The sequence below is a fragment of the Vanessa tameamea genome, chromosome 21 (assembly GCF_037043105.1).
Source record: "Vanessa tameamea isolate UH-Manoa-2023 chromosome 21, ilVanTame1 primary haplotype, whole genome shotgun sequence".
Classification (NCBI taxonomy): Eukaryota; Metazoa; Arthropoda; class Insecta; order Lepidoptera; family Nymphalidae; genus Vanessa; species Vanessa tameamea.
Window position 1 is genome coordinate 8,620,740 of NC_087329.1, and position 10,038 is coordinate 8,630,777.

Here is a 10,038-nt window from a genome sequence, read left to right on the forward strand (position 1 = left end):
TATACAAAAGTATCTACAGAAATAAAAATCATATGTACATTTGTTATAAAATATATTTTTTTAAATCTCTTGTCGACATTAAATTCTTAATGGAGTTCTTATAATAATACTAATTACCTACGAAATAAAAACAATATTGGTTCTGATTATGATAGCGTCAACATAAAAATATAGTCTTTAAATAATTAATAATTGTTTTTACATTAACGCACTAGTCATACTTTAATAAATATTTAAATAAATTATATATATTACAAAAACAGTATGGAATTCAGATAAAAAAATAAGCACGTCATCCAGCATCCAACAACCACCATTTTTTTTTTTTTTTTTTTTTTTTTTCTCGCTGGAAAAACGCGTTACGCGCTTCCCCCACGTGATGGAAGGTGGGGGGGTGTGTGGGACTCCCCGGAGCCCTGGACGCCGAGTGCGCCCAAGTACGCCGAGTTTACCCACTAAAAAACCAGCGGTACCCTCTCCGTCTTTCGGCGGGCGCCACGGGATCGCTTGCGCATGCTACCGTGACGCCCTGACGGTCGGCCCGCCTATGCGGGCCTCCAACACCTAGAGGGGGTTCTCGGGGTATCCAACAACCACCAAATGCAACCATCGTATCAGTGAAACTAAAGTAAATTATTTTTGTAAACATTTTTATGTTCACTGTACCAATTTAGATTAGCCGCTCTTCCATTTTGTTTTTGGAATATTATTTTTTTTAAATTTGGCACTCTTAGTCTCTAGGGACCTACTTAACGTGCTCACAAAATGGGTGCTTTAAGATAAATGGGTAGACGTCATTTGTTTTTGACGTTCCTTTTATTAAAACACAATCAAGGTAATAATACTTGCCGTCTATTTCTCGTGATATTTCTATGAAATGATTTATCTTATCTATCATGTTATTTGTGTTAACAGTTGATTTTGATTTGGCTTTGTGAAAAATGGTTTCGGTTTTCATAAACAGACTTCGAGACACTGTAGTAATAATAACAATAATATAAGCAATTGCATCCATGCATGAGCCGAGATGGCTCAGTGGTTAGAACGCGTGCATCTTAACCGATGATTTCGGGTTCAAACCCAGGCAAGCACCACTGAATTTTCATGTACTTAATTTGTGTTTATAATTCATCTCGTGTTCGGCGATGAAGGAAAAAATCGCGAGGAAACCTGCATGTGTCTAATTTCAACGAATGTGTATCTACCAGCCCGAATCGGAGCAGCGTGGTGAAATATTCAAACCTTCTCCTCAGAGGGAGAGGAGGCCGTAGCCCAGCAGTGGGAATTTTACAGGCTGCTTATGTTATGTTATGTTATGTTATGTATACAAATGCACATATACATAATCAAATCAAATCAAATCAAATGTATTTTATTCAATTAAATTTTACAATAAGCATTTCTAAATCGTCAATGTTTCAATTGTACCACCGTTTCGGAAAGCAGCCTCCAGCGAAAAGAAATGACAAGAAACTCTTCAGTCTCTTAGAACCGCGATGGTACGTTGGTTAGAACAGGTAGGTAAATCTTAATCGAAGGTCACGGATTCATACCTACTTAAGCACAGTCGTACTTCCAAGTACTAATTTTGTTATTATAATCTATCTCGTAATCAACAGTGAAGGATAACGTCGTGAAACTTGCGCGTATCGGGTGCCTTTAGGACTTAGGACAGCCGTTAGAGCCATTTACAATCTCAGAGATTCGACCCTTGGGGTTGTTTCTAAAAATTTGTGTCATTACGTAGGCGTCACAGTATATTTACAATAATGTTATGTTTATCTATACTAATTTAATTTGATGGAAACAGTGACGACCATTGTATAGACACGAGAAGTAAAAAGAAACCTTGTAATACCTGATTTCCGGCTCCGTAAAGCCAAATCATCCTTCCTCGGGCAAGGTGTTCGCTTCTATAATAAAATTCCTCAAATACTTTTTAGCTTTGCCAATTAATAAATTTACAATGACATGTTAAGATAACTATTATTAACAAGATGTTACTTGCAAATGCTAAAAATTGTAGAGTCTGTATTCGTTGATTTCCATGCGGAATAAGTAATCATTCAATTGTAATATTTAATAATATATGTTACTAACTGTCAAAAACTATTAAGTTTCTAACTATATTTGTATGTCTCGATAAAGATTGCCAAAGATGACTGAGTCTAGACCGCATATTAATGTTCAAATTTGTATAATATATACTTCGTCGTAGGCCTTTATACAAGCTCCTCTGGGTAGGTACTGTATCACAAATTCTACCGCCAAACAGCAATACTGAGTACCGTTGTGTTCTAGCTCGATGGGTGAGTGAGTCAGTATTACTAAAAGAACTAGACACATAACATTCAGTCTCAGCTACGTGTCTGCCTTTTTTAAATAAAAAGTAATATCACAAATCACTTATTAACTACTAAATAGACTCTATTGAAATATAGACAAACATAATAGCCATAGAGTCTCCGAATTTTCCATCCAAAATTATAAACGACGAACCGAAATAACAAAAAAGAAAAAAAAAAAAAACAAATTCAGCAAGTTAATGATGACGCAGGAAATAATTCGGTGGACCATTGAAAAGACTGAAAAATGAACGAGATCGTTCGCTGGAAGAAAGACTGTATAACGAATGAAAAGAATGGAAACAAAGGGGCAATTGAAGATGAAATAATGAAGGACAAACAATTAACACACGAATCGACGCTCTACAGTCCGGGAGCTGGTGTCGAAATAATGAATTGATAATTATTTTATTCTTTTTTTTTTATATATAATATGCTTAGGGTTACTTTATTGACAATAGACGCTCAAATCTCGTATTTCCGCTACGAATATCTACCTGAAGGATAATTTAAGCCTCCAACTGATCCGTTATCAGATCTCAAGGTAATAGACACGGTAAACGGTTTACTAACATTTATTGCGTCGGGAAAAATTATGATTATTATAAGGCATCGATATTTATTTATTTATTTATTGGAAATAGTTACACCATCGACTCATCACTAATACATTCACTTAGCAGTAGATACAGGGTATTAAATCTAGGTGAATAAATCATTACAGGTGTAAACAACGTTGACCTTAAGATAAGACTATACTAACCTAATTATATCTTTACTAAAAAAAAAAAAAAAAAGTATATATACAAGACATGTTTATCGATTGGCAAGGTAATCGGTAAAGTTCGTGAGTTTAATTGCGGCAGCGACGTCACGTGGCGATTTATAACAAATGGTATCTATTAAAATATTTTCTTTCATAATGTCAAGTGGTTTCGAACAGGGGCCAATACGGTAATACGTTCCCGATTGTATTTAATGTAATTTCGATCATCTCTTACAAAAAATTAACCTCAGTTTAATCGTAACTGAGAACCGATTCCACTTATATCTAAACGCAACTTTGATCGAATCGAAACCTGGTGAAACTGATGCTGAGGCTGAACGGCAACGATTATGTTTATATTCGATTGCGATAAACTGACAATCTGTTAATGGCCCAGTTATACTGACATATATTTTTTTATATAACTATCGGTTTGTTTTATCGTGTAATTAACACTTTTTATTCGTGAAGCAGGCTCTGGCTCACTTAACGGAAATTGATTACCAGCAGAAAATTTGGAGGTGCGTTGCTGATTTAGAAAAGAATAACGTCAAATATTTTATATATTATATTTTACTAATACTGAATAATATACTAATGCAGATTAAGGTATTCTTTGTATGTAATTTCCAGATAGATAACAATCATCTTGGATTTCATGGCGATGAAAGCATTGATTTGATCATCATGCACCGTTAAGGCTATGGTTTTACCAATTTACTTGGATGCCTTAAACAAATAATTAAAACTACTAAAAACTTTTGGTTACGGAATACGGTTTAAGTGATATGAGTTAATCTCACTTTGATTAAGGTTTTAAAAATAGTGTGAATAGTCAAATTTTTCATAATATATATACTATAAAGAAATTATTGATTTGAAACAAAATCGCGGCGAGAAGTAAGTATTTTTTTTAAAAAAATCAAAGTAAATGTAACACCGGTCTTTCTCCCTCCGAAAGGGTTGCGGGGTGCGCCCCAAGAAAAAATTCAACACGAACCAGAGGAATGCTTGGGATTCGTTTTGTGTTGCCATTTTTTTATTTATTTTTTATTTGAAACATTTCATAATTTTTCACTTTGATCGGCACGAACACAAGGGAGAATTATTAGAAAGTTTCTAATTATTTTTTTGTTGATTTGTTCTTTTTTTTTTTAATCGAGAATAATAATTAAAGACAATGCATTTTGATGCCCAATTTTCTTTTTTGTTTTAATTACATGAACGTTTTACTTTCATCTATTTCCTTCAATTATCTAGATAAATTGCTGCGATGCCCTGGGTCAAATTCTATGTCTTAAAAAGTTAGAACGTTTTTCTGTCGAGAAAGTCTCAGCAGCAGCCAGGAGATAGAAAGTTGGTAGCGTTACACTCTCATAAAGTCCCAAATACAGTCGCTAGTCCAGTCCTGACCTCTGAACCGTATAGGATTCCACCCTATCGGTCTTTCTAAGAGAGAAAAAAGTGTATATTCAGAATTGACCACCATACACGACATTCTATCAGAAGGTACATTATTATCTAGAAGAATAAAAAACATACCTACTAACTACCAAGAAATAAATGTTTAAGAAAAGTTCCGACATTTCAAGTAATAATCGTAACCAGATAAATAGAGGCCCGCGCTATTTGTAAATAATAAATAAATAAACATTAGAAGTCAGTTTTATAAGCATATTTAAAAAAAAGACCTATTGAAACCAAAATGGCGTGTCAACTTATAATATCACCTTGTAAACAGTCGAAGTAACAACCCATCTCGTTCGTGACTAACAATTTTACGTTAAGCGCAATTAAATGAACGTTCAAATATTTGAATCCGAAGCAATTTCATCCATAATTTCAAGGGCATAAGGTCCTGTGGGTTATCAAAAATCACTTCATTGGGTACATTTATGAAGTGGTGAAACAGACAGATTGTATCAAGCACGTCAACCAAACGGTTTGATCCGAGATAAAAAACGTATATACGATTTTTGGAAACACCGCTCATGGGCCATAATTGGTCAAAAAGTTTATCTTTTCGAGGAAGTTATGGTCATTTGTGACATATTATTTTAAGGTAGCCTTCGCGTCTCTAGTCCCAGTGACTTATGGGGTCGTGATCGAGTCAGTTTTATGTTATGAGTGTCTCGAAATGGCCCTTCTTGTTTTGTATTCTAAAAGAATATTATTATTAGGTACTGTTAAGCAAAACTTACAACGTTTTAAACAGTTGACGTGAGTTTCTCTAGATATTTCGATGTATGATATAATTTCTTTTAACGTTGGTTTTTTAACTACCACATAGTAGTCTAACCAATCAGTGAGTCAAATCAAGAACAGCTTAATTGAATTTGTATAATAGTAAAGACATATGCTTTATTGTATATAAAAAGAGTAAAATGAGTTGATGTCTACTCGATTGTAGAATCTTTAAAAGTAAAGTAAGAGTTCCTCAATCAAATTTTATAATTGGTGTTAGGGCTTTATACAAGCCCGCTTGGGTAGAACCCATTCATCAGATATTCTACCACCACACATCGATACTTAGTGTAAATACAGGTACCAAAACGTAACATCTCAGTTCCCAAGGTTGGTGGCTTATCCGCGACGTCGTGATGTGGCGGTGGACCACTCACCAGGAAGACGATTTGCTATTAAAATAAAAAAATATGTTTATTATGACATAGCAGTTAAAAAACGTTTCGTTTACTAGATTTGTTTAATTTTATTGAAACAATACTATTCGCCCTCTATGTTATGTTATATGTTAAGTAGTGTGTTCTGTCCGTAAGTTCAACGAATCGTTTCTTGGATACAGAAACTGGACAGTCTTGAGCTTTTCGATATGTCATTTTTATTGTATGGTATTCATGCCCTACAATAAAACCTTTTTACAATTTACGTGATGACGCAGTATGTCCTCATTCGTTCCAATCAGCAGTCACTTACAAAGTCAGGTGTAGTCATACATTTTTGAAATCTGTCATCAACATCTTAATATACTCAATGTTCTCATCCGTTTGCATATATCAAAATGATCTTATTGTATTATACTAGATTATGCATAATATGATAAAAAATAAATAAATTGTTGCTTAATAGAGTTGATTAATGTTCGAACACGGAGATAATATCAATATTAATATCTGTATCTTGGATTTATTATATACAAGTTATGATTTTATATATTGAGTAGTTTCATTTCACTTACTGAGAATTTTTCGACGGAAAAACGCAATAACTTTTTATAGAACTGATCGGGGGTTGGATCAGGGAGGGAGGCAAGACATGAGACCAAGGATATTGTCAGATATAAAAATACTTAATGTTTGTTTCTTACAGTGTTTTAAAATTTAAAAAAAAAAGTTGAAATAAGATTAGATTTAAAGTACGTTCAAACTTCATAATGATATAAAGTATTTCTTGAAGTTTTCATATGATTTTGGCGAATTTCGATCTCTCGGTGAGGAGTAGTAAATTTAATATTAATATGGAATCAAAGATATATCAAATAATGACTTTGTGCCCCGTATAAAAACTCTTTGCTAAAAGAACGATTAAAAAATATTAGTAAGAGCCTTTTTTATGTCCAAGACTTTATGACGAATTCCTCGTGGTATCATATGACGAAGATAAATTATGAAATTATTACAATGTATTAAAAATTCAAAAGATAAAACACGTAAATCAAAGTTTGTTAAACTTTACGAACTTTATGGAACAATTGAACAGTATAACATAAAGTAGTAACATAATCCGAAATCGGGAGCCGCGCAGAGTGAGACATAAATGTAGGAGTTATGGTGGACACGGGTTAAGGTGTCTTCCCCACTCGCCTACTAACCTACCCAAATAATTTACTACTACATTTCTGCCGTTGTATATCTATGCCGTTATCTACCCAAATTCAATTATGAGCAGAAAACGCGGTAAAAATGTAAATCTATGTAGCTTATCGATGATAAGACCATTAAATTATTTCCAAAACTAATCAAGACGTCAAAAAACCGCGTATCAATGACGATAGAGAATCTTTTTCTAATTGCCATCAAAAGTGAAAATCGATCAGATGTCAGTTAACGGCATTGTAGATATTGGTATATTTTTCAGATCAATTATTATCAGCCAATTGAAATACTATGATTGACATCGGCCTCCCCCAATTCGCACCGACGACCTGCCACCTCTTATTTGGTGCTAGGGTTTTGTGCAACCTCCAAACAGTTTGTGGATATTCCATAATAAACTATACTCAAAAGTGGATCCCAGATTGCCCAACTATAATAACTAATAAATAATTTAGAAAAAATACGAAAGTAGAACGGGGGACGGACCTCTATGACTCAGTTCCCTCATGGCATTACTGTAACATAATATTGAACTAAAAAGAAATCTTTGATATCATAACGCGATAACAAAGCGGTATTCGACACGGCTGACGATACAAAACGAAGCTGTGATGAGTTTAAGAATCGTGTTGAAATACGCTCAAGAACGTTAGCCGATTTTTTTTTCCCAGTGATTATGGCACGATAGCTGCACATATAATTCGGCTATGGTCTCATTTTAAAATGCTGGTCGGTTTGAGAGCAGTACTATGGCTGTATAAGAAAAAAAAAATGAAAAACGTAAACAAAATTAAAGTAAATTGTTTTCGAAATTCTATACGAACTAATATATACTATTTGATATCAGAATAAGGTTTCATAATTTTGGCGCGAAATGTAGATGAGTGACTTGGAGATTACAATGAAATGAAATCAAAATAAAACCTGTCATAGGTTTCGAAATTGCTAAAAAATTTTTTGAATAAACGCGAAGTTTCGCGGGAATATTAATTCGTCAATATTTCTTAAACAAATGCCATCTATTTCGCTGTCAATCTATCTCTACATATAAAGGAAGCTTCAGACTTTTGCAATATTCTAGCAAAATTATGAAAAATATGTCTGACCGCAATGGATTCGCAGTTCACTTTCATTCACGCTTTTAACGAGCATAATATATATCTTTTAGTAACCACCGGTGTCACACTATATTTATTCGGACTTAACTATGATTACACTATCGTTTTCGCAAATACGCTTTCAGTTCTACATTCGCTTGGGGGTTCACAGCGATAGTGTGGGGGTTGCATATTTAAAAAAAAAGTTATTTTCAATTTCGGCTATACGAGAAATACAAATTTGTTTTATTTTCATTTCAATGCGTTGCGGTTTATTGCACATAACACATCAACTGATAATTTGAACAACAATTTCGTATGACCAACAATAACATCAACAACAGTTTAGGTTTGCAGGTGTTAAAGCAGGTGCAGCAGATGATAAAAAAGTGTCGAGTTAGTAGTAGTTAGTTAGTATTAGTTGATCTTCATGAAAATCAAAAATCATTTTAATTGTATTGAATTAAAATAACTATATAATTCAATTTGTAGGAAAAATGGAAGTACAAATTTGAGTACCTAATCTAAATTTAATTTTTTCTTCTGTAATAACAATTTGAATGTAGGATAAAATTTTTATCCGATGTTAACTTAGCTTTACATTAAACTTCTCAAAACGCTTAGCTCAGTAGTGAGAAATAGACAGTTTATTTGAACCTGAAAGAAAAATCAACTTATCCTTGAATATTTTTATTCCAGAATAAACAACTCAAAACCTTTGCTTATTTCAATATAGAGCTCATAGGCGCCGTGGCTTAGTTGGTTAAAGCGCCTGTCTAGTAAACAGGAGATCGTGAGTTCGAATCTCACCGGTGCCTATATAGTAAATTCAATCATTATTTTTGTGTTCAACCATGTTTTATCAATACCTTTTGAATTTGTCAATACATTTTTGTAATATTACAAAATAAGGTTCAAGGATGTTCATCACATAGACATTGGTACAATAAAAAATATTAATAATTTCTCATATAACCAATGTGCCACCAACCTTGGCAACCAAGATGTTATGTGTCTTGTCTTACTAGTCCTTTAAACTGAAACACAGCAATACTAAAATCTAGAAGATATCGCCGATTCCAAATAATGTATATATATAATTGGACATTGGAACTGGCTGTATGAATACGATTTTGATTTTCATTAGTTTGAAAAATTAAATAGGAAATGAGTCTATCTAGGAAAGATCCAAATATTCCCATTTGCTTGCTATATCTGAAGGTTGAACGAGCCGAGGTGGCCCAGTGGTTAGAACGCGTGTGTCTTAACCGATGATTTCGGGTTCAAACCCAGTCAAGCACCACTGAATTTTCATGTGCTTAATTTGTGTTTATAATTCATCTCGTGCTCGGCGATGAAGGAAAACATCGTGAGGAAACCTGCATGTGTCTAATTTCATCGAAATTCTGCCACATGTGTATTCCACCAACCCGCACTGGAGCAGCGTGGTGCCCAGCAGTGGGAAATTTACAGGCTTTACAGGGTTAGTAACGTATGTTGAAAGAATAGACAAGATCTAAAGTTACTAGAACACGTGGCTTTAAACCGAATACCCCTAACAAGCACCACTGAGCTTTCTTGCGTTTTATGTTTTTAATTCACGATGTAACTGGTGACGAAGGATAACATCGTGAGGAAACATACATATGTACACAATATTCTTCCAAAATGTTTATCCACTAACTTTGGAGCAACGTGGTCCGAACCTGAAGAGGAGAGCTTTCGCTCATCTGTGTAAAATTAACGAGTTTACTTTATAACAAAAACAATTGAGTAAAACATTTTTATAAATAGAATTCATTCCTCGTTTAAAAATAAAAATAAAACAATTATTCTAGACGCAGATATAAACATCGTTTTATCTTGTGTATCTGCCGTCATATCAGGAGATATTATATCTTCGCACAACGTGCATCGCGTTGCATATTTGCTTTCAGCTCGAAGGTAACTTCATATAAAACAATGTCAATTTAGTTGATTGAAATCGCGGACATTTC

The 10,038-nt window shown here is 33.8% G+C and overlaps 1 non-coding gene across 1 annotated transcript; it reads left to right on the forward strand.

The window, feature by feature from the left end:
• Positions 1-8,785: 8,785 nt before the first annotated feature.
• Positions 8,786-8,859, forward strand: Trnat-agu (transfer RNA threonine (anticodon AGU)). The gene has a single exon. It is a non-coding gene; the product is annotated as a tRNA-Thr (tRNA).
• Positions 8,860-10,038: the final 1,179 nt, after the last annotated feature.